At 44.8% G+C, this 25,329-nt stretch overlaps 1 long non-coding RNA gene across 1 annotated transcript in view; it reads right to left on the bottom strand.

Annotated features, from left to right (window-relative positions):
- The window catches only part of LOC143962644 (uncharacterized), an 838,833-nt gene extending 815,309 nt beyond the window's left edge, over positions 1-23,524 (bottom strand). Inside the window, exon 1 of the long non-coding RNA XR_013270746.1 lies at positions 22,826-23,524. This is a non-coding gene — a long non-coding RNA (uncharacterized LOC143962644). The remainder of the gene's footprint in view (positions 1-22,825) is intronic.
- Positions 23,525-25,329: the final 1,805 nt, after the last annotated feature.

Here is a 25,329-nt window from a genome sequence, read left to right as displayed (position 1 = left end):
AGATATCCCAGGTCCTAGGAGCACATCTGCCAGCACCACACCACCAGCTGTAGACTGTAGCCGGCAAATTTCTCTGGCCCATCTGCTGCAGAGGAAAAAAAATACAGTCCCTGCACCCACATGCCCAGCATCTAAATGCAAGCTTGTCAAAGCTGTTGGCTCTCCAACTTCTGCCTTTCAGCCTGGTGGATTCTGCCCCTTCCATGAATTTGCACAATGTGCTGTACGACAATGGCAGGTTCCTACTACTACTTTTCACGTAAGGTCATTTCATCTCTCTACCATCATGTGGAAGGGATTGTTCTGGCATCGTTGGACAAGACAGTCAGCTGTAAAATCTGTTGACACATGGTCCAGCATGCATGGGCAGGGACAATATATTTCATTCACAGCACACTGGGTAACTCTGCTTGCAACTTGAAAGGATGCAGGACAGGGCTCAGTGCTGATGCTTGTTGTGCCCCCATGGTGGGGATGGTGCCAGATCTGTGAGCTGTACCCCCTCCTTCTCCTCTGCAACCTCCATGCCCTCCTCTGCAGAATTGTCCTATGAACATCAGATACCCCCTAAGCGTTCAAAGGGCTATTCCCAGAGTCAGGTTAAAAGGTGCCATGTAGTGCTTAAGCTGGTGTGTTTAGGGGACAGAAACAGAGCAGAGAATCGTGCAGCTCTGCAGGGACAGGCCCAGAGTTGGTTCACACCATGCCAGCTGGAGCCAGGAATGGTGGTGTCTGATAATGGCTCAAACCTCCTGTCAGCCCTTAGACACGGAAAGTTGACACAAGTGTAATGCCTGGCACATGTCCTCAATTTGGTGGTGTGCTAAAACAGGCCAGAAGAGTCTGTAGCAATTTCAGGTGGTCATACACAGCCAGTGCTCAGCTGGCTGAAATTCAGTGGGAATTCCACCTGCCCGTAAACCGCCTGATTTGTGACATGTCCACTAGGTGGAACTCAACTTGGGCAATGCTGAAGCAGCTATAAATTCAGCAGAGGGCTGCCAATGAGTACCTGTGATAGTACGGCATGACAACGGGCTCAGTCCACCTCAGCTTTTTTTCCCACGCAAATGTCTGATCATTAAGGATGCATGCACTATACTGTCACCATTTGAGGAGGCCACAAGGATGGTGAGCAGTGACAGTGCATGCATCAGTGACACAATCCCGGTTGTGTTCCTGATGGAGCAGACTCTGCATAGCATTATGGACAGGGCACTGGAGGCAGAGCAGCAGGAGGAAGAGGAGGACTTCTTTTCCGCTCAAGGCCCAATTTATCCAGACACCATCCAGCATTCTTATGTCACAGAACACACAGAAGGAGAAAGGGGAGAAGGCTGAGGAGGAGGATTCTGGCACTTTCATAGGCTTCGAAGAAGAGGAAGACATGCGTCTATCTATAAGCGATAACTTTCCAACCCCAGGACCCTTGGGAGTAGTACGTGGCTGGGAGGAGGAAGGTTCAGATACTGTCATCCTGAGTGACCCCGAGGAGTCTGCTTCTCAAGCCTCTGCTAATTTGAGGTGCATGGGCACCCTCATGCTTTAAAGCCTGCGACAGAACCCAAGAATACATGGCATAAAGGAGAAGGAAGATTACTGGTTGACAACCCTCCTTGACCACCGTTATAAGGGGAATGTCTCAAAACTCATCCCATCCCCACAGAGAGCGCAAAAGATAAAATCTCTTTAGGACATGTTAAAGAGGATTTTATTGAATATGAATGTTTTTCCTGACTCCAGTAGGTTACAGTGTGGTGGAAAACATAATTTTCAGTCTTCTGTTGGTCAAGAGAGGAGTGTTGGAGAAGGCGCCCGCCTAAGTGAGGCATTTCAGAATTTTTTTAGTCCTCGCTTCCCAGGGCTGTGAGCTTCCACATCCCATTGGCAGCGTCAGCATCACATGGTAGACGATTACCTCATTGCCAAAACATAGATGGAGTGCTTTCCAGCTGATGATCCATTGACTTACTGGGTCATGAGAATAGACCACTGGCCAGAACTTGGCCAGTATGCAATTGAGTTGTTGGGCTACCCTGCATCCAGCGTGCTTTCAGAATGGGCATTCAGTGCTGTAAGAGGTTTTGTTACTGATCGTAGAACCCATCTGTCCACGGACTCTGAGGACCGTTTGACTTTTATAAAAATGAATCAGTCCTGGATTACCAGCTATGTAGGCCCTGATGCCAATGTTACTGATTAAGGCTTTTTTGATTGTGGAATTTCTGCAGGACTTCAAGGCTGCCTAGCTTTGAGGGTGTTCAATCATGGGCACAATTACCGCCCAAAGGCCAATTTTTCTTACTATTAAGGTGGGAAGGCAACATCGACACCCAAAGACCAATTTTTACGCACACATTACTTCTATCTAAAGTCAAAATGACACCAGAATGTATCCAAAAAAATCTTTAATCTTGTTCCCAGTGCAGTACATTATGGCCACATAATTCCCACTGGCTCCCCAGCTATTGCTGAGCAAAATAACAATTAGACTAAGGGGACCCCCAGGCACTATATTGGAAGGAATTTTTAATGTATGCTTCCACTTTAAAAATCACTGCTCATTTAAAAACGAAGTTTTTAACAAACTTTTTTTATTGATACATGACCCCCAGGGCCGGACCGGTCCCCTATAACTGTATGCCCAATTACTTCCAAATGGGCACTTTTTATTTTTTACATTCGGGTCCCATTGACTTTATCAGGGTTTTTTATTCGGGTCCAAACTTTCATGGTGTTCAGAAGTTCTGGTGTGAACTGAACAGGGGTCTGTTCGACCCATCCCTAGTTGTCACCACCCTGGAGTCAGAGAGAACTCCTGTCACTCAGAGACTCATAGGACACTGTCCAGTGCTTCTTGCCTCCATAGATGGTCTTCTGCTCATATCCAATGTCAGATATCTCTCCAGAGCCCTATTGGAGCACTCATCAATGGAGGTCATACTGGACCTGAATGCTCCTCAGGGGAGAAGACACTGGCGTTTGAGTGTCCATTGGTTACAGGATGAACTCATTACCATAGAATGCAAAACTGCTATTGATCATTATTGGAGGGAAAAAAGCACAGGTACTCTGGTCCATAACCAATGAGAGGCATTTAAGGCAACCCTCAAGGGGGTGTTCACTAAGGAAGTGAGAGATTTTTCCAGAGCTTTGAATTCTGACGTGACACACACAGAATATGGTGCTACTGTTGCGGAACAGAATATATCCAAGACTCATGCCCTAACATGTACAACTGATGGCAAGACCAGACAAGGCAGTACAAGTTACCCTTAACTGAACAAAATACAAAAAAGCAACTACGCTAGACCAGAAACATTTTTGAGTTTGGCGATAAAAGTGGATGCTATGGCCCTGTCTCTGTGATACAGCTTAGAAACCCACAGGGTGATATTGTATGGCACTAGAGATGAGCTCTAGTTCCTGTTCGCCTGTTCAGCGATTCCAGAACTTTGTGGGCCGTTTGTGCCATATTCGTGTGGTGCTCAGGGCCCACAATGCACTGCGCCATCGCAGCGCATTGCTGGCTCATGATTGGCCAAGCATGCACTGTGACCCCGCATGCTTGGCCAATCACAGCGCCGGCAGCAAGGAGAGCCATAATTGGCCACAGGCAGGATGCCTGTGGCCAAATATAGCTCAGGGGGGTTTAGTACACACCCCACACATATATAAGGCCACCAGCGAGGCGGCTTGTATAGTGTGTTGGCGTGCAGGGAAAGAGTAGGATAGGCAGGGACAGTGTCTTTTTTCTTGTGAACCTAGCACTGTTACAGTGGGTGTTGTATGACTCCTGCAAAGTATACACCTGAAGCTACCCCTTATTGCTGGTGTTGTTCTGTTTCTCTAACTCAGGCATCTGCAGCAGTTAGAGTGGATGTTGTGTGCCTCCTGCACAGTATACATCTGAAGCTACCCCTTATTGCTGGTGTTTTTCTGTTTCTGTAACACAGGCATCTGCAGCATTTAGAGTGGGTGTTGTGTGCCTCCTGCATAGGGTACACCTGAAGATACCCCTTATTGCTGGTGTTGTGCTGTTTCTGTAACACAGGCATCTGCAGCATTTAAAGTGGGTGTTGTGTGCCTCCTGCACAGTATACACCAGAAGTTATCCCTTATTGCTGGTGTTGTTCTGTTTCTGTAATACAGGCATCTGCAGCAGTTAGAGTGGGCGTAGTGTGCCTCCTGCACAGTATACATCTGAAGCTACTCCTTATTGCTGGTGTTATTCTGTTTCTGTAACATGGGCATCTGTAGCTGTTAGGATGGGTGTTGTGTGCCTCCTGCACAGTATACACCTGAAGCTACCCCTTATTGCTGGTGTTGTTCTGTTTCTGTAACACAGGCATTTGCAGCATTTACACTGGGTGTAGTGTGCCTCCTGCACAGTATACACCTGAAGTTACCCCTTATTGCTGGTGTTGTTCCGTTTCTATACCACAGTCATCTGGAGTAGTTACAGTCGATGTATTGTGCCACCTGCACAGTATACACCTGAAGCTACCCCCAATTGCTGGTGTTGGTCCGTTTCTTTACCACAGGCATCTGGAGCAGTTACAGTCAGTGTATTGGGTCTCCTGCACAGTATATACCTGAAGCTACCCCTAATTGCTGGCGTTCTCATCTCCCTGCAGGCCACTAGTATGTCTGAAAGGCCAACAAGGAGAGGCAGACAGTCAGGAGCCAATAAAAGAGGGCAAGCAGGCTCTGTGTCTAGAGGTAACAGTGTTGGTCGTGGACGCGGTGTATTGTCATCAGCACGTGGCCATGGGACACGCTTGTCCTTATTTTCGGCAGCTGGACACGTTGAGCCGCAACATGCCAAAGACTTGGTAGAGTGGATGACCAAGCCCTCCTCATCCTCTCTCAACCAGGCTCAGGGTACTGGCAAAGCAGCTGCCAATGCGTCCTCTTCCCTCATCTCAATGGCATCAGTCACTCCTTCCCTAGACCCACCATGTCCTCCTAAGGAGTCCCCCGAACTGTTTGAGCACAGTGTTGGTTATATGCTCCACGAGGATGCCCAGTGTTTTGAAGGCTCTGATGACGATACCAGTTGGTGTGGGCCTTTTTTGAGACAAGTGCACCTCTGCTATTTGTAACATATGTCTCAAGCCTATCTCGCATGGCCAAAACTTCAGCCGACTGGGCACCACATGCTTCACCAGACATATGTTTACCTGCCATGCAGCTCGTTGGCAAGCATACCTTAAAGACCCACACCAAAGAACAAAGTGGACCTCTCTACCGGCATGTGGAAGGCAATGCCCATGCCTCACTGGACAGGGCGGTCAGTGATAAGGTGCATATTACCGCTGACTCATGGGCCAACATGCATGGCCAGGGACGTTACTTATCTTTTATGGCACATTGGGTCACTCTTCTGGCAGCTGGGAAGGATGCAGGACAAGGTGCAGTAGTGTTGGAGGTTGTTCCACCACCATGCCTCCAAAATGCTACTACTTGTGATTGTGAAACACCTCTCTCCTCCACCCCCTCCTCTTCTTCTTCCCCAATGGCCTCTTCCTGTGCTTTGTCCTCGGAACCAGCAGTGCTCTATAGGCTTTCAAGGGGCTATGCAAAAAAAGATGCCATACTGTGTTTGTGCTGGTGTACTTGGAGGACAGGAGCCACACTGGGGAAGATATTTTGTCAGCTCTGCAGGGGCAGGCTGAGAGGTGGTTGACACCACACCAGCTTAAGACAGGAATGGTGGTTTGTGACAACGGCACCAACCTCCTCTCCCCGACAGGGACAACTGACCCATGTGCACTGTCTGGCTCATGTCCTTAACCTGGTGGTGTAGCGGTTCTTGGGCAGGTACCCGGGCTTACAGGATGCCCTGAGGCAGGCCAGGAAAGTCTGTGTGCATTTCCACTGATCATATAATGCCAGTGCTTGGCTGGCTGAGCTCCAAAAGAAGTTGAACCTGCCCAAGAACCGCCTTATATGTGATATGCCCACCAGGTGGAACTCAACGTTGGCCATGCTGCAGCGGCTGCACACGCAGCAGAGGGCCATCAATGAGTACCTGTGTGACTATGGCACCAGGACAGGGTCAGAGGAGCTGTTTTTTTTTCACTGCGCTAGTGGGGCATGATCAGGGATGCATGCACTGTCCTTGCACCATTTGAGGAGGCCACGAGGAAGGTGAGAAGTGACAGTGACACTGTACCTCCTGTCTACCTGTTGGAGCATATGCTGTGTGGAATAATGGACAGGGCACTTGAGGCAGAACAGAGGCAGGAAGAGGACTTCCTTGCCTCTCAAGGCCCCCTTTATCCAGACAGTGTTCCTGCTGTCCCACACATCACACAGGAAGAGGACGAGGAGGATTGTGTCAGCATGAAGGTGGAGCCTGGCACTCAGCATCAGTAGCAGCAGTCTTGTAGGGATGCTTTACAGTCCCAAGAAACCTGTGGCCTTATACGTGGCTGGGAGGAGGTGGCTGCGGATCATGTCATCCTTAGTGACTCAGAGGACTCCGGACCGAGTGCCTCAGCTAACCTACGCTGTATGGCCTCCCTGATCCTGCAAAGCCTGTGGAAGGATCCTCGTATTCTTCGGATCAAGGAGAGGGATCATTAGTAGCTGGCAACTCTCCTTGATCCATGGTACAAAGGTAAGATTGCAGCCCTTATCTTGCCATCGCAGAGGGAGCAGATGATGAGACATCTCCGGGAGGCCTTGCAGAAAGGTCTGTGCAACGTGTTCCCAGAGACTGGGAGGTTACAAACTCCTGGTCCCGGACAACCTGTTGCTGAGACTTTGGTCAGTCACAGAAGAAGCGGTGGAGGAGGTGGCCGTCTGACCGATACGTTCAGACAATTTTTTAGTCCGCAGCCCCAAGGTATGATTGGTCCCAGCAACCATTGCCAGTGTCTGATTTACATGGTGCAGGAATACCTAGGAGCAAGGTCAGACTTGGACACCTTTCCCACCGAAAATCCTCTGGCTTACTGGGTCTTGAGGATGGATCACTGGCCAGAGCTTGCACAGTATGCAATTGAGATACTGGCCTGTCCTGCATCCAGCGTTCTTTCGGAATGCACATTCAGTGCTGCTGGAGGCTTTGTAACCGACCACCAGGTGCGCCTGTCCACCGACTCGGTTGATCGACTGACCTTCATAAAGATGAATCAGTCTTGAATCACCACCACCTACCAAGCACCTGAAGCTGATGTAACCGAATAATTTTTTTTGAAATGTCACATCCCTTCAAGACTGCCTATGCTGATGCTGAGTGACTGTCCTGTTATGTTGACTGACTATTCTCTTCCTCCTCAATGATGATCCTGCTGATAGCTTGGAAGAACATTTTTGGTTCTGGGTGCCGCCACCAGTTGCTAAGGCCCAATATTTCAGCCCTGTTTAACAGGGGCATGTAATTACAACTTTTGATGCAATGCTTTGCAGCAGGGCTCATTCCTGCACTCCAACTAGAGTATCTGGGAGAGGTTTCAGTGTCGTGGTACCAGCACCAGTGCCCAAGGCCCAATTTTTCAGCCCCTGTTTAACAGGGGCATGTAATTACAATTTTTGATGCAATGCTTTGCAGCAGGGCTCATTCCTGCACTCCAACTAGAGTATCTGGGAGAGGTTGCAGTGTAATGTCACCAGTGCCTAAGGCCCAATTTTTCTGCCCCTGTTTAATAGGTGCATGTAATCACAATTCTTGATATAATATTTCACAGCAGGGTCCGTTCCTGTGCTCACCAATGCCGCGTACACACGTTCAAACAATCGGGTAGAAAAGTCCGGCAAACTCAAGTCCGCCGGACAATCCCCCCGTGTGTAGCCTCCGGCGGACTTTTTTTACCCGAAAGTACGGCGGACTTAGAAAGTATTTTTGCACTCCAATCTTCCCGCCGGACTTGCATTTCGGCGGACAATCCGGCCGTTGGTATGCCAGTCTGCCGTACTTTTGAAATGAGCGGACTTTTCCCCCGCGGAGAAAAGTCCGCTCATTTTGAGTGCGTCTCCAGGTAGACGGGGCCAGCGAAGGAGGCGTCGCTAGCCCCGTCACCTGGTATGGAATTAAAGGGGAACCCCAACACCAAAAAAATCAGCGTGGGGGTCCCCCCCCAGGTCCACATCAGACCCTTGTCCGAGCACGCTACCCGGCCGGCCAGGAAAGGGGGGAAAAGTGAGCGCACCCCCTCCTGAGCCGTACCAGGCCGCGTGCCCTCAACATGGGGGTGCCTTGGGGAAGGGAGGCCGCACGCCCCCCCCCCACCCCAAAGCACCTTGTCCCCATGTTGATGAGGACAAGGGCCTCTTCCCGACAACCCTGGCCGTTGGTTGTCGGGGTCTGCGGGCAGGGGGCTTATCGGAATCCAGGAGCCCCCTTTAATAAGGGGACCCCCGGATACCTGCCCCCCTATCCTATGTGAATGAGTATGGGGTACAATGTACCCCTACCCATTCACCTGTAAAAAAAGTAAAAAAAAACACAACACACAAGGGTTAAAATAGTTTATTGCACAGCTTCGGGGGTCTTCCGTCTTCGGGGGTCTTCTCGCTGGACTCCTCCACTATCTTCTTGTAGCTCTTTTGCTAGCGGAGGAGCCCGGCTTTCTTCCTCACCGCCGCCCTCTTCCTCCGACTTCGGGGGTCTTGTCCCCCTCTTCGGTTCTTCTGCCGGGCCACCGCGCCTTCCTATAGCTCTTTTACAGGCGGTGGCCCGGTCTTCTGTCGCCGCTTTCGCCATCTTCTGTTCTTCTCTTCAGATGTTGCCTGGTCGCATCCTCCGCTCACAATGGCACGGATGCGACACGCGGCGACTTATATAGGGACGATGGATGCTGGGACTGTGACATCATAATAGGCGGGGATATCATCCGGTGATGTCCCTATATAAGTCGCCGCACGCCTTGTCCCAGTCATTGTGAGCAGAAGGGGCCGCGCGGCCCCCCTTCCCCAAGGCACCCCCCCATGTTGAAGGCACGCGGCCTGGTACGGCTCAGGAGGGGGGGCCGCTCACTCGCCCCCCCCTTTCCTGGCCGGCCGGGTAGCGTGCTCAGACAAGGGTCTGATGTGGACCTGGGGGGGACCCCCACGCCGATTTTTTTGGCGTTGGGGTTACCCTTCAAGTCCATGCCAGGTGGCGGGGCCAGCGATGTCTCCTTCGTGGGCCCCGCCTACCTGGAGACGCGCTCAAAATGAGCGGACTTTCCTCCGCGTGTGAGTCCGTTCATTTCAAAAGTACGGTGGATAGTCCGGCGGACTTAGTACGCCGTATTAGTCCGCTGAAAAAGTGACGTGTGTGGGCAAGTAGCCCGTTCGGAAAGTCCGACGGACAGTCCAGAGGGAAGTCCGCCGGACTAAGTCTGCCGGATAGTCCGCTACGTGTGTACGCGGCACAAGAGTAACTGTGAGGACTTACAGTGTTGTGGCACCAGCACCACCGCCACCAATTTTTCTACCACTGTTCAACAATGGCATGTAATTACAATTCTTGATATAACAGTTCACAGCAGGGCACTCCAGCACCCACCAAGAGTCACTTTGAGGGCTTACAGTGTTAACTTGTGGTAACACCAACACCTTAGAGCCACATTTCTGCAGAGCATATAGGGCAGGCCCCTATTTTCAAACCTCCAACTTACAAATGTCTCCTACTTGCAAACGGAAGCAGACAACGGGAAAGTGAGATGAAAAAAGACAGATATATACAGGGGTGATAACCCTTCCCTATGTTTTCCAAAAAGTTTAAAAATAGATTTTTTGACTGGAGCTACACTTTAAAGATTTACCACTTCAAAATTACAAACAGATTCTACTTAACACAACAAACCTCCACAGTCCCTGTCTTGTTTGCACTGCCTGTATACTGCTGTTCTGAGTATATAGGGCCTGGGGGCCCCACGCCTTTCCTTTTTTTAATTTGGGTACCGGGTTCCCCTTAATATCCATACAAGACCCAAAGGGGCTGGTAATGGGCAGGGGGGATGCCCATGCCATTTTTCTCGATGGTTTTCATCCGTATTGCTGGAACCAGACATTACACTAAAACCGCAAGCAGTTTTAAATGACTTTTTTTATGTTAAATATCTTTTTTTTCAGGAACTATTCTAAACACGCGAAACACGTGCCACTTCACAGGCATACTATAGACACCCCCCATGCATGATATTTAAAGGAATATTTCACTTTTTTTCACTTTAATCATCATTAAAATCAGTGCTCCTAAAAAAATGGCCGTTTAAAAAAATTGCATTGATCCATGTCCCCTGGGGCAGCAGCCAGGTCCCCAAACCCTTTTTAGGACAATATCTTGCATATTAGCCTTTAAAATTAGCAATTCGTACAAATTTTCGGTCCGTTCGAAGGTTCTGGTGCGAACAGAACACAGGAGTGTTCGGCTCATCCCTATATGGGACTCTCAGGGAATTTTGAACACATTCCTAGAATTTTATGAGACCCTATACCAGTCCCAGACCTGACACACAGATCAGGAAATATTATCCTATCTGGAAGACCTGACTTTATCTTCATTAAGTTTGGGAGATAGTAATATTCTGGAACACTCCATAACGCAGGAGGAAATATGTGGTGCCATTTCCTCTTTCAAACCAGGTAAGTCACCAGGACTTGATGGTTTTCCGGCTAACTGGTATCAGCTACATAAAGAGAATCTGGTGCAACATTTGCAAATGGTTTTCAAAAGAAGGTATACTCCCGGAATCCAGGAGAGAGGCCCTGATTGTGGTGATACCCAAGCCTGGGAAGGATCCATATACCAGATGAGATTTATACCTGGATGAAGTACCCAAATGAACCTTAGAACTTACAGATCCAGCATACTAATAAGGGCAATATGGTAATAGTGTCATAATAGTGACACTAAAAAAGCATTTGACTCAGTTGAATGGGGTTACCTTTTTTCCCTTCTAACTAGGTTGGGCTTTGGGACAAATTTATCTGCTAGGTTAAACTACTGTATAATGATCCTAGGGCCAGTATTAGAGTGAATGGGTTTATATTGAACACTTTCTGAATGCATAGGGGAATGAGACAGGGGTGCCCTATATCTGGGAGACCCTGATACATCCTTATCCACTGTATTTTCGTTAATACAGGAATTTGGAGATTTCTCAGGCTTCAGAATCCATTGGTCCAAGTCAACACTGTTTCCTCTAGACCCACAGCCAAATTGAATGCTCCCCACCCAATATCCCCTAGCTGTTACTTCCCAGTTTAAGTATTTGGGCATAAACATCCAGCTGCTGGTGGATTTATTTATGTACATTAATCTGTGGCTCATAATCATATCTTTGACAGAGTACAAAAATGGAAAGACCTACCACTTGCACTGTTAGGCAGAGCTAACCTATTCAAAATTATTTTCTTGCCTAAGTTTTTATATGCCCTCTAATGTCCTAATCTATATCCCCAAAAAACATTTTGGTACATTAATTCACTGACTGGCGGTGGTCCATATACATTGGCAAATGTTTTCACAATTAAACAACAATTAAACAATGCAGCAGTAGCGGTCAAAGTGGCAATTGTAACTTCCTATGAAACCTTATTAAATAAACATTTTAGGGAGAGGTTGCTACAGAGTGAGGCAGAGTGATGCTCAAATCTGCTAAAATGATCTTAGGGATCTGTCTGAAACATATAGCAGACAGCCCTCTTTACTTATCCCTCAATGCCCCACTATGGTTTAACCCCTGTCTGAAAGAATTTTTCCATCTGGAAGATGGCTATAAATGGTCTAAATTTGGACTTGTGTACCTACACCAACTATATGATGAGGGTGAACTCAAAATGTTCGCACAACTAAGGAGGGAACTGGGAATTCCTGACTCCTGGGCATTCCAATATACTAGACTGAAACATGCATCACACACTCAGTTTGGTACTGAATCAATCTCCCTAGAAAACACAAACTTAGAAAAACTCTTTGCCACCCCTGACCACACTAAATTATTATCTAGCTATTATAGTGTACTAGTAGGCAAATAGCAAAATTAGGGACTGATGGGCCACTATTATACCTGAGCTAACAAAGGAGCAATGGGAGGAAGTGCTGACCTCATATACGCCCACAAAATGATTCAACTCTGGTACATACACCAAATATACTACACACCCCTTAGACTGTATAAAATGGGAATCCCACGTGCCATAAATGTTTGGCAGCAGAAGGATCATTTCTCCATATGGTGTGAGATTGTAACAAGATATGGCCTCTCTGGTCGCAGGTGACCCCATTTATTGCTGTTACATTTGATCTCCCGAATATTTGTAGCCCATTACTGGGACTTCCAGGCATTATTAAGGATGAAATTATGAGTAACAATATGAGAACTTTACTATGATTACTATTCTTCTATGTCCGTAAGCTGATTGCTATCAATTGGATTAAGAGGGACAGCGCACATTAGCCTCCTGGAAGGGCCTGGTTAATGCCAATGTAACAGTATATAAAATGACTTATGAAACCAGAGGATGCTCAAAAAAAATCAATAAAGTCTGGGGTAAATGCATTAAGTCTAGAGAAACTGTACAAAAACTGACATTTAAGATATGTTATGTTCTGAGATTTTGAATACATTGTAATATGAGAATATGATTTTTTGGACCATAAATGAATAACAGCACACAGCAGGAGAGTTTACAGAGGAATTTACCTCTGACTTAGTTTATTTCAGCCCATTGTTTATCTTCTGGGCTAAATGGACTGTTACTACATCTTCCATAGAGCCAGAAACATGAAACAACTAAAAAGCAACAACTCTACAGTCTCTTTCTATCCCTCTTTCCTGACTATTCTACAGGTTAGGAAACAATGCATCTAATTCCAGGCCATTAAGCAGTGACTTGGGTCTATAGGTCGTTAAAACACTATAATTTCCCCAAATGCATGCTCATTATAAGAACAAAGCACATTTTCCCACTTGTCTGGAGGATACCCAGGAATGGCATTGCTCTATTTCTCAATGACAAGTGTCTCCCAAGCCGATGACCACTACCTGATACACCACTGTACCCCAATGAGCCAATCAGTACCAATGTACTCCAGTGAGTATTCCACGTGGTCAGTTTTCATTCTGAAAGTAAATCAATATTTAAGAGAGATATACATTAAATACAGAAGAGATGGGGCAGAAACATTTTCGGGTAATTTTATATCTGTTACTCTAGGCAACAATTCTATGTTTGTGTCCTTCAGTTGATTTTTCTTATGAGGATCTGGATGACTATTTTTTAAATGATGAAGAAGACCTGCTTTTATTTCAAACAACCAGTTTTTAATTAGTCAAAACATTTATATTGGGAACTAAAGAACACACCATCAATACTAAGTATTATTCTAAATTAGAATAATAAGCCCTTTCTTTTAAGAAATAATTTCTCAAGGGATCCACAGCTGCTTTGAGTCAATCAGTATTTGGCATTTTAACAATGCAATATAAATCTATGTATGGTATAAATTTTCTCTGGCTATTAATCTAGCTAAATTAGATTGTAAGATCAGACAAGACTTTAAGTAGTATATATTCCAGGGTCTGTGTCTAGTATTACCACATCTTTGCCAATTATAGCTGTCAAGTATTGCAGAACTAATATTTACAACAGCATACTCACAGATCACAGCTATTTAATTCAAATTTTTATATATTGATTTAAATGTTGTGTTACAAACATACATGATATAAACTCTTGTACTAGAACAATGTCGTTTTACAATCAAATGTAAATTAAGAATACAAATACCATATTTAACCTCCTTGGCATTAACCCAGAACATGTATTCAGACTTGGAATGCTATGTAAAAATGGATAACCCCTGTGCATCACCATTTTCATTTCCCATCCCAAGAAATTCCCAAGAAATTCTTGGTGTCATTGCAAAAGTAGAATGGATGTTTCATGTTTTGAGGGGTAAAAAAATCAGTAAAATTTTATTTTCTGGTCAGTCTACTCTGGTCTATTCTGAGCATACTTCAGTTCACTGCTGAAAGGGAAAGCAAAATCCCCCCCAAAAAACACATTTTATGGACCCCTCCAATGCACTCCCATATGAATGCGTGTGCTAATTGCATGCAATTAGTGATCAGGTAACATACTGTATTTTAGGTATCAGTGCATAAGCCTGAGTGAGAGGAATCATTTTAGTGCCATTAATAATAGTTAAAGCATAGCAATGGTGAAAATTTTAAGTCATATACTGCATATTCTCAAGTATAATGCCTCGTACACATGATCAGATTATCGGGCAGACTTAGTTTTTCTTCCCAAAAGTCCGGCGGACTTAGAAAGATGTCTTGACTCAAAATCATCCACCGGACTCTGCAGTTTCTGTATGCTAGTCCGCCAAACTTTTCAAATGAACGGACTTGCCCACACATGGAGTAAAGTCCATTCATTTTGAACGTGACTCCAGGTACACGGGACTACAGAAGGAAGTCATGTCGCCGCCTCCATCGGCTAGATTGACAGCTTGCTAGCTCCATCGCCTGGTATAGATTTTAAAGGGAACCCCTACCCCGAAAAAATGTCACGGGGGTCCCCCCAAAGTCCAGACCAAGCCCTTATCCAAGCACGCAGCCCGGCCGGTCAAGAAAGGGGGTGGGGATGAGCAAGCAACCCCTTCTGAACCATACCAGGCCGTGTGCCCTCAACATGGGGGCGCGTTTTGGGCATGTGCCCCCCTGCCCCAAAGCACCTTGTCCCCATGTTGATGAGGACAAGGGTCTCTTCCTGACAACCCTGGCCGTTGGTTGTCGGGGTCTGCAGGCAGGGGGCTTGGGACTGTGACATCATAAGGGGTGGGGTCAACATGTGACATCACCCAGTGAACCCACCCCTTATGCCTATATAAGTTGGCGCGTAATGTGTCCCTGGCATTATATCCGGAGAGAGTGTCATGTCAACATCCGAAGAAGGGAAGAAGAAGAAGGCGGCGGCGACAGTGACAGAAGACTGGGCCAACACTAGTAAAAGAGCTGGAAGAAGATAGCGGAGGTCCGGCAGAAGAACCAACGAGCGGGACAAGACCCCCGAAGTCAGAAGAAGACCCCCGAACCGTGGCGAGGACGAAGGAGAAAGCCAGGCTCCTCTGCTAGTAAAAGAGTGGTAAAAGAGCAGAAGATAGTGGAGGAGCCCGGAGAAAAGACCCCCTATTTCAGAAGAAGACCCCCGGGGCTGTCTAATAAACTACTTTAAAAACCTGTGGTTTGTTTAATTAACACTTTTTCCCTCAGGTGAATGGGTAGGGGTACCATGTACCCCATACTCATTCACATAGGGTGGGGGGCTTGGATCTGGGGGCCCCCTTAAAAGGGGGCTCCTGAATTCCGATAAGCCCCCCACCCGCAGACCCCGACAACCAACGGCCAGGGTTGTCGGGAAGAGGCCCTTGTCCTCATCAACATGGGGACAGGGTGCTTTGGAGTGGGGGGGTCGCAGGGCCCCCCTTCCTTAAAGCGCTCCCCCATGTTGAGGGCACGTGGCCTGGTACGGTTCAGGGGGAGCGCTCGCTTAACCCCAACCCCTTTGCTGACCGGCTGGGTTGCGTGCTCGGATAAGGGCCTGGTATGGACTTGGGGGGACCTCCACGACGTTTGTACCAGGCGACGGGGCTAGCAAGGTGTCAATCTTGCCGATGGAGGCGGCAACATTGACTTCCTTCCCTAGTCCGGTCTACCTGGAGTCACGTTCAAAATGAATGGAATGAATGAATTGTCCGCTGGACCTAGTCCACTGGAAAAGTCTGCTTGTGTGTGGGCGTGTTTGTGCAAGTCCACTCGTTCGGAAAGTCAGGCGGACCTCTGCTGCAATCTGCCGGACTAAGTCCACCAAATAGTCTGATCGTGTGTGCACGGCATAAGTCGAGTTTTTCAACCCATTTTGTTGGCTGAAAAAACCTGCTTCGGCTTATACTTGAGTGAGGGAACAAATTCCCAAAATGGAGGAGAAAAAGGGGTGGGACCATGCTGCTGGATCACGCTCGTGAATGGCCCGACGCCCCTGTGAGTTTCCCCTCCCTCCCATGCTGTGTCAAATCTCTGCGCAGCCAGCCACATATCGATGCCCCGCCTCCTCTTGTGTCCTTGATAAGGAGTGTAATCAGGCCTTTGTTATAGTTTCCCCTCCCACGCTGTGTCAGATTGCCACGCAGACAGCCATATAGTAATGCCCCACCTCCTCTTGTTACAGACGACACAGTGATCCAATGCTAGGAATCACTGTGCCGTGTGTCATAGGAGGCTGCACCGTAATCTGACACCTTAGAGGGACTACTGGAAGAAACCAAGACAGAATCGTGTCCTATATCCTGTACACCTCAGCAAGAGCAAGCAACCATAACATAGCACTAGATGAGTGCATAGCTATTGACTGGGCCCTGGTTGTGAGATAAAAGCCTTTTTTATTATGTTTTGGACCTACAAAATATTCAGTTGTATGATTTGTGGAAAAAAAATACTGAAGGCTGCATGCATCTACTGTATCTGTCTTCATCATGTTCACACTATTGTCAAAAAGTGGAGAAGAGCCAAGTTAGGGTCTGCGAGGACAGGTTTGGTTTGGTTTTAATGGAATCAATTTGAGACGATTCTGAGTATTGTCAGAATTCATTGTTGACTTTCTCCTGATCTACTGATTTAAGCAGGTTGTGCATTTAAACAGACTTGTATGTGATACAAAACCCATCTGTTATGAACAAAAATTAGAAAAAAAATTGAATTGTGCTACTCACATAATCCTAAGACTATGAAATCAATTCGATCAATTTGAACCAGCGAACTTTTTTTAGTGCTAGGTGAGATTGCTACCCACTACACCACTGTGCTGCCTGTTAGTAATGCTATGGATGGCAGTGAAGACATCACTTTGTTTGAGAACAACAGCAGTGATGGTGATGACTGCAAACTCAGTGATGATGACAATGTTTATGCTGATAACCTCACACCAGCTAATGCTGAAGCTCTGTTTAGAGATACAGATAATGAGGAGGAATCCAGTTTTAATGGATTTTAACTCTTGTGTTTTAGCTTGTTTGCTGATTGAGCTAAGGTTTTTGTACCTTTAAAGATATTGTTGATATCATATTGTTTTTATTAAGCCTCTTTTCCACTTACAGAGCCAGTTTGCTGTTTTTCTTTTAAATAAATATTCAAAAACATTATTGGTATCAATTTTTATGTAGCACTGACCCCCGAAGGAGTGGCTGGTTTTCTTGGGCTTACCGTTTATCTTCTCCGCCTTGTAGCTCATCGGTCTTATCTAGGGGTTCCGAAGGTTGATGGCCCAATAACTGCAGAGATCAACACTTGATTTCCCGTAGGAATTTTTATTTACTTAAAACGTTGAACAGAAACACAGTCTCTCAGTTGGGAATAAAGGTTATAGGTATGGAAGCTCAGGCACTTTGAAACTGCTGACACTTAGTAAATGTCTCTCTCTAGGTAATCCTGGGAGTAGCCACTTGCAACTGGATATTTCCACTGTCGGATAAATGCTGGTTTATGAACTTAGCAGGCGACACATGACTCAAACTTAGCAAAGTCTCTGCCACAGGCTTGGTTTCAAACTTTTAGATGAACACAGAAAGTCTCTCACAGGAACTTAGTTGTAACACAAGGATGGAAATAGGAACCTTCTTGCGGCACCAGTATCTTGCAGCCGGTCTGGCGATACCGTAAGAAATGTGGATTCAATTAGTGTCCATACAGCGCAACATCCAGGCTCTTACCCTCCCCTGGTTGCATGACGAGTTGCTGGGACTCTCCAAAACCCGAGATGGCACCAGACCACTTTAGAATCCTCCTTCCAGTTACTGTCCCTCGGACCAGCCAGTTCTGAGACTCAGAAACAGATGGATCCGCACCCCAGGCCATGAGGGCCTCTGGGGGCTGGTCAGGAGGACCAGGACCATGGAGTCAGAACATACTTCTGGACCAGAACCCAGAACCACATGAGTTCAGCACCATAAGTACCCTCTCCCGGAATACACAGCAAGACAACGCACCCATTGATAGGCTCAGAGAGAGAGATTGGTACCCAATGCGTCCAACCAGACTGCATTCCAATGCCTGTCAAAGGTGTTATCTGCATCTTTGACCAGGCAAAACGTTAATACAGCCCAGCCAAACTGATGCCAAAACCACAATTTAGAACAATTAACCTAAAGACTCAACTATAGTCTTGGGAAAAAAATGTTTACAGACAGCGGCGCTACATTTATTTTTGGCTTTTAGGCTTATACTCAAGTCAATACGTTTTTCCATTTTTTTTGTGGTAAATTTAGGGGCCTCTGCTTATATTCGGGTTGGCCTATACTCAAGTATATATGGTATTCATTTCCATATTGTATTTTAATTATTTTTAGCCTAAAACTATTAACCCGAATGATCTTGAAGTTTGTAAACTTACTTTGTGAAGATCCCCGTATATGAGTACAGCTTGTATAACAGTGTAAATTTGCTGTCCCCTCAAAATAACTCAACACACAGCCATTATTGTCTAAAATGCTGGCAACAAAAGTGAGAACACCCCTAAGTGAAAATGTCCAAATTGGGAAAATTAGTCATTTTCCCTTCCCGGTGTCATGTGACTCGTTAGTGTTACAAGGTGTCAGGTGTGAATGGGGAATAGGTGTGTTCAATTTGGTGTTATGGCTCTCACTCTCTGGTCACTGGAAGTTCAACATGGCATCTCATGGCAATTGTTGCTCTTCATAAAGATGGCCTAGGCCAGTGATGGTGAACCTTGGCACCCCAGATGTTTTGGAACTACATTTATCATGATGCTCATACATTCTGCAATGTATTTGAGAATGATGGGAAATGTAGTTCAAAAATATCTAGGCTGCCAAGGTTCGCCATCACTGGCCTAGGCTAAAAAGATTGCCAAGACTCTGAAGCTGAGCTGCAGCACTGTGGCCAAGATCGTACAGAGGTTTAATAGGACAGGTTACACTCAGAAAAGGCCTCGCCATGGTCGATCAAAGAAGTTGAGTGCATGTACTCAGCATCAGATCCAGAGGTTGTGTTTTGGAAATAAACATGTGAGTGCTGCCAGCATTGCTGCAGAGGTTAAAGGGGTGGGGGAGAGCCTGTCAGTGCTCAGACCATATTCCACACGCTGCATCAAATTGGTCTGCATGGCTGTCAACCCAGAAGGAAGCCTCTTCTTAAGATGATGCACAAGAACATGTACTGTGACATACTGAAGCAGAGCATGATCCCCTACCTTTGAAGACTGGGCCACAGGGTAGTATTCCAACATGATAACAACCCCAAACACATCTCCAAGATGACCACTGCCTTGCTAAAGAAGCTGAGGGTAAAGGTGATGTACTGGCCAAGCATGTCTCTAGACCTAAACCCTATTGAGCATCTGTGGGGCATCCTCAAATGGAAAGTGGATGAGTGCAGGTTCTCTAACATCCTCCAGCTCTGTGATGTTGTCATGGAGGAGTGAAAGAGGACTCCGGTGGCAACCTGTGAAGCTCTGGTGAACTCCATGCCCAAGAGGGTTAAGGCAGTGCTGGAAAACAATGGTGGCCACACAAAATATTGACAATTTGGGAAAAATTTGGACATTTTCACTTAGGGATGTCCTCACTTTTATTGCCAGTGGTTTAGACATTAATGGCTGTGTGTTGAGTTATTTTGATGGGACAGCCAATTTACACTGTTATACAAGCTGTACACTCACTACTTTACATTGTAGCAAAGTGTAATTTCTTCAGGTTTGTCACATGAAAAGATACAATAAAATATTTACAAAAATGTGAGGGGTGTACTCACTTTTGTGAGATACTGTAACTAAAGGCTCCTGTTTGATAGTCTAAACAAGTCCCATATCCAATTGCTATAGGATGACATGCCTCATAAAGTAAACTAAAAACATGCTTTCCCTTGCTTTAATGAGACAAATCCTCCTTATTTCTGTCACTCTAGTTCTCCCTTCTAGAAGCTGCAGCTCCCAGTGGGAAGGTTTTCGCAACAGAGAACATGCTGTTAGCCCAGAAAGTAGTAGGCTGCAATAAGTGTGGCCAAGTGCTGATTGACAAGTTATAGCCTACATCAAAGAATCAAATCTGCCCTGAACTCAGGAGCAGTACAGCTTTGCTTACACACCATCACAGAAAACTATATGGGATGGACTACACTAGCAGGCTCAAAAAGTATTTGTGGGTCTTTACAAAGGGACTAACTGTAAAGACAGAAGCACATATAATTAAGTACTGAGGCACAGCAAATTTTTTTTAATGGGAGTTCATAGTTCTACTAACCCCTCCCTTACATGCTTGCAATGCATAGCAATAGCAGTTTAGGGAAAGTAAAGAGAGCACAGGTTCACTTAAAAAAATGTTTTTTGAAATGTATCAGATAAAGTTCAAAGTGGTATTCATAACAAAAAAGGGAGTACATTTACTATACCATAAAACCATGTTGGCTTTAATTTCCCAACTAATCTGTAAGGAAAACTATCCCATGATATAAACACAGGCTGGCTGTTCTATGAATATTTTAGTTTCAATCCTACTCCTGATTTGCTCTGCAGCACATCTTGGTTTGGGTTTTGAAATTATTTGATACTAACAAAAAGTGTTAATAGTGTCAAATGCACAGAGTGCCATGTGTATTTATCCTGTAGCTGAAAATATGTATTAAATCAATAAAACAGCATAGGAAAAAAACATTTACACAGCACACATTTATAATACGTTTGGAATATATGTAATTTGATATTCAAAGTTCAGATTATATCTGTATTACAGAAAAGTAAAATATAACTAAACAATCTTAAAACAATAATACCATAGGTGCCCTGCATTATAAAATTTGTATTTCTTGCCACTTTACAAAAAGTTTATACATAAATTGCCTTGGCGCATTCACCTAAGAGACTATTACATGATGGGAGCATATGCCAAGATGCCAAAAATAAACCCACTAATAAGCAAGATAAATGCACCGGTCACTCATGACATTGATACTTAGACAAGAGTGAAGTGATATTGTTTGCTCACAATAACTTTACAATTCTTTTTTTCAGGCTTGTAACTCAGTTAGAAAACCAAAAGGGGTACATTAAGATGCCAATAAATATTGTGAGAGCTTTAATAAGTACACATGCATGTGTCTCTATAATTAAATGTGCATGAACACAAAAAATAATATATGAATGGTAAAGTTTTCAGCATAAAATACATAAGTAAAATGATTCAGGCCTCTGTAATTCTAAGATGTGCATTTACATTTTTTGATATCTTAAAAGTCCAGATGCTCACATTGATGTTCACATTTCAGATCAGTGAGCTTTTTGGTGAACTATGTTCCATATGAAATAAAGCATCAGGATTTTATTTTTCATTACATTATAAGATCGAAGGACCATGAAAATATCTAAAATGATCTATAACTCAGTCATTTCAGAACAGTGGATACTTTTATGCCAGCCATCATCAATAAAATGATTACTTAGGACTAGCAAAGCAAGAAATCATGAATATGATTATTTGTGTCATCCAGCTATGAACAGATTGAACATAGCAGCTAAAAAAAATCAAAGGTGAGCTTTTAAACCAAAGGCCACCAGAACTTCAGCGGTAAAAAGAAAAAGAAAAAATAAGAAAACAAAATGTCATCCCACAAAAGATGGTTCATAAAACATGAACACAAGTTAATAAACTTTTTCATGACTTCTTTACTTTTATCATAAGGACAGGGTGATGTGTTTTATATAGCTAATGTATATATATATATATTTATTTATTTAATAAATTGAACCTGTAGTGTTAGTGTTGTTTCCAAGTTAACTTAAATTTACTGGCTCTGTAGTTTTATTTTCTGATATCATGCTAACAATGATAGACAACCAGAAATTCTTAATTTGTCCAGAGGAACTGTTTAGTAGCTGTTTTCCACAATCAATAACATCTCAGTTAACAGAAATTTTACAACTGTAAACAGAATTGATTTGTTTTTAACGGTACCAACTTGTCATTATTTATTGATTGCTTCTTCACCTGCAGTTAAACATCAGGCAGCTGAACTGACTGTCATTGCTTTACTGTTGCCTTCACCAATTAGTTGAAATTTAAAATCTGGCAGCAACACACCTGCATGTGTATGTACAAAAACAACAACGTTGTGTGTTTATACATAACCTGAGTGCATATTTCTTTAGCTATGATTTATGCTTTCAAGCCTGTAACATTATCATACAGGCCCTAAAAACAGCAGCAATTTCAGAACCACTAAACAAGACATCACTCATCTCCTAAACTCTTAAGTCTGAAATTTATTATTTAGAGCAATTTAGCGGTAGCTCAATCATTATGGACAAACAACATGAGGTAGCACTAAAGCACTTATATGTTTTTATTACTATTTACAAACAAGAATGCTGTCTATTATTGCCTCCTGCTGCAATGATGCAAAAACAGCATCCCTTTTTTTTTTGTTTTTTTGTTTTATTAACATGACTCCTTTCTCCTTCAAAAAAAAAACAAAAAAAAAAAACAAGGATAGATCTCATCATATATACACCTAAACATTAACTTCTTCAGATTTGCCAAACGCATTGCTATGGACGTAATAAGGGAAAAAGTAATAGTAATACTAATAAAAAAGCACCAATGTCAGCTAAGGACTTAACGCACAACTATGTACTTCCAAAAGTCCTTAGCCGTTGTCACTCATTCCAGAGATGTGTGTACACACATAGTAGGTGCACATGGAGCTGAAAACCTCTAGTGACGACAACGGTCCTATGTGAAGTGACAGCTTTAGCATGCATAAGCAATCAGCCTACATTACCCAAGGGATAATAATAATAAAAATAATGTTACCAGTGATTCCTACAGCATCCCTGCGGTAATGATCTGCAGTGAATTGACTCCTTGTGTCCCTCTCCCACGCCTTAATAGTCTCAGAGTTCCACAGTACAAGGCTATCCCACAGCGGACAGTAAGTCCCAGCAATCCACAAACTTGCCGCCCTATTACTATAACCCCCGGCGAAAGGCAAGTAAAGCAGGCAAGCCACTGCAGCTCCGTGTATTGAATGAAAGCAAGGCGCAGACTGAATGGAAAAGACGTCCAATCCTCGGGCTCGTAGCTCCAACGTTCACAATCACAGCAGACTGGGAGCTACCACTAGGAGCTCAGGCCAGGGAGAGTGTCGGAGACGAGGCCACGAGCTGCAGTGCAGAGCCGCTTCAGCACCCCGGACAGCTCCTCGCTGTTTCAGCACCCCAGACAGCTCCTCGCTGTCTCAGCACCCTGGACAGCTCCTAGCCGCTACAGCTTTACAGACAGCGCCTTGCGGCTTCAGCACCGCGGACAGCTACTTGCCGCTTCAGCAGCACCACGACACAGCTCCCTAGCCGCTTCAACAGCACGAACCGCTCCTCACGGCTTCAGTAGCACCACGGACGGTTACTCGCCGCCTGCCGCATCAGCACCCCTCTCCTGCCTACCAGCGTCATTCACATGGGAGCCGATCGTTTAGGATGCAGTATAACATCACGTACTACTAGATTTACTTTACAAAAAGGTGGAGCTGGGGAATGGGTGCTAGGTACACAACGTCTACTGATTGATCATTTTTTTAATATTGTTTTATGTTGATGATTCTTATTTTTTTTATTTTTTTTTATATATATATTATTATTATTATTATTTTTTTTTTTTTAGCTTGAAATATGTTGAGGTTTTGCTTTCCCTACGCTGCTCGTAGGAAAAGGATTTTGCACGTGTTTCTCTCGCCTTTCATTTCCTCCCAGGAGGTGGGAAGAAAAGATTTGCCAGCGCGTCATTCAGAGCATTATTTATCGGCTGCCAAAAGCTTTCATTCCTTCACTGTCTTTGCCAAGTGCTGTATGTGAAATGATGTCCTGTCACTGGCGAATCAAGTTTTCAAATGCTTAATAACACTACATAAATACAAATAAATATAATACTTAACAAGTTATATGTTCCTTGCACTGTATTATTTACTAATGGAACAGAAAAGTGCCAACTGATTTCTATTCTTGTCAGATCTAGGGGTCTGTACATGGTTATGCATTCTTTTACATCAATTGTTGGGAACTTTTTTTTTTTTCCATATGTTTTGTTGAAATTTTTCATATAAGATACAGAAATATCAGACGACAAGTGTTTTAATCAATGACATGCAATGTATATTTGAGTGGTCTAAACAACCAATAAAAAACAACATTCAGTAATAAAAAACGGAGAGATGGGGTACTACGGGGAGGGGGAGATGGGGGGTACAAGTGACAAAAACAATTCTAATTATGAAAATATTTATTAGATTATGTCTATTCGGCATATTAAGGCTCCATGCACACTATAAGCTAAAAAAAAATGTCAGAAAAACGCTGGATGAAAAATGTTGATAATAGCATTTTTGTGCTAGCTTCTAGTAGTATTTTAGTAGATTTTGGAAGCAGTTAGAAGCAGTTAGGAACATTCAGCATTTTTTTTTTTTCTGCTGGAAAAACACTCCAAGAAACTTTACAAAAATATATTTATTTTCTGCTCCTAGAAGTTGAAGGTCAAAAATGCTAATAGCCTAAAGTAGTGTGCATGGGCACATAGGATAACACTATTTAGCTTCTAAGAGCAGAAAAAAAAATGCTTCTAGGAGCTTAAAAAAAAACGAGTGTGTATGGAGCCTAAAATAAGTCCCCAGGTGCCTCTACACTGAGAACTGAGCGATCAAACACAGTTGATCCCTCGGTTCTCACAGCTCCATGAACAAAGAGCTGCAGACTGTCAGTCACAGCTCTCTGCTCTTCCCCCTCCTTGCTCACTGGAGCGCTGGGCTGTGGAGGGGCCGGTCAGCTCAGACTCTCAGTTACTCGCTGAGAGGCTAAGCCAGGTGCCGGTCCAGGGATCTGGCGGATCCCAACTTCATGGCCGTGATGATGCAGAGCCTGGACCAACTTCTGTGATGTCATCAGAGAGTGTACTGCAGCCTTCTCTCTGCTGAAAATGGTTCACATGAGTGCAAAATGAACTGTACTCATGTAATCCATAGGAGAAGTACAGCCAAACAAGCTTTGGTTGTGCTTCTCCTTTAACCAGTTGCCGACCGCCGCACGCCGATGTACGTCGGTACAATGGCACGGGCAGGCATAAGGACATACATGTACGTCCCTTGCCTCCCGCGGGTCGGGGGCCCGATCGGGCCCCCGCCCGGTGCCTGCGGCGGTCGGTATTCGTACGGGAGCGATCCCGGACGAGGGGACGGCCATTCATTCATGGCCACCCCCTCGCGATCGCTCCCGACGAATAGAAATCCCCGGTGACATCACTTCCTCTCCTGTAATGTAAACACAGGAGAG

This window comes from Lithobates pipiens, unplaced genomic scaffold, assembly GCF_037356315.1.
Source record: "Lithobates pipiens isolate NorthernLeopardFrog02 unplaced genomic scaffold, aLitPip1_a1.2 Scaffold_8, whole genome shotgun sequence".
NCBI classification, from domain to species: domain Eukaryota; kingdom Metazoa; phylum Chordata; class Amphibia; order Anura; family Ranidae; genus Lithobates; species Lithobates pipiens.
Note: the sequence above shows the minus strand (reverse complement) of the source record. Positions and strands in the feature narration are given on the sequence as shown.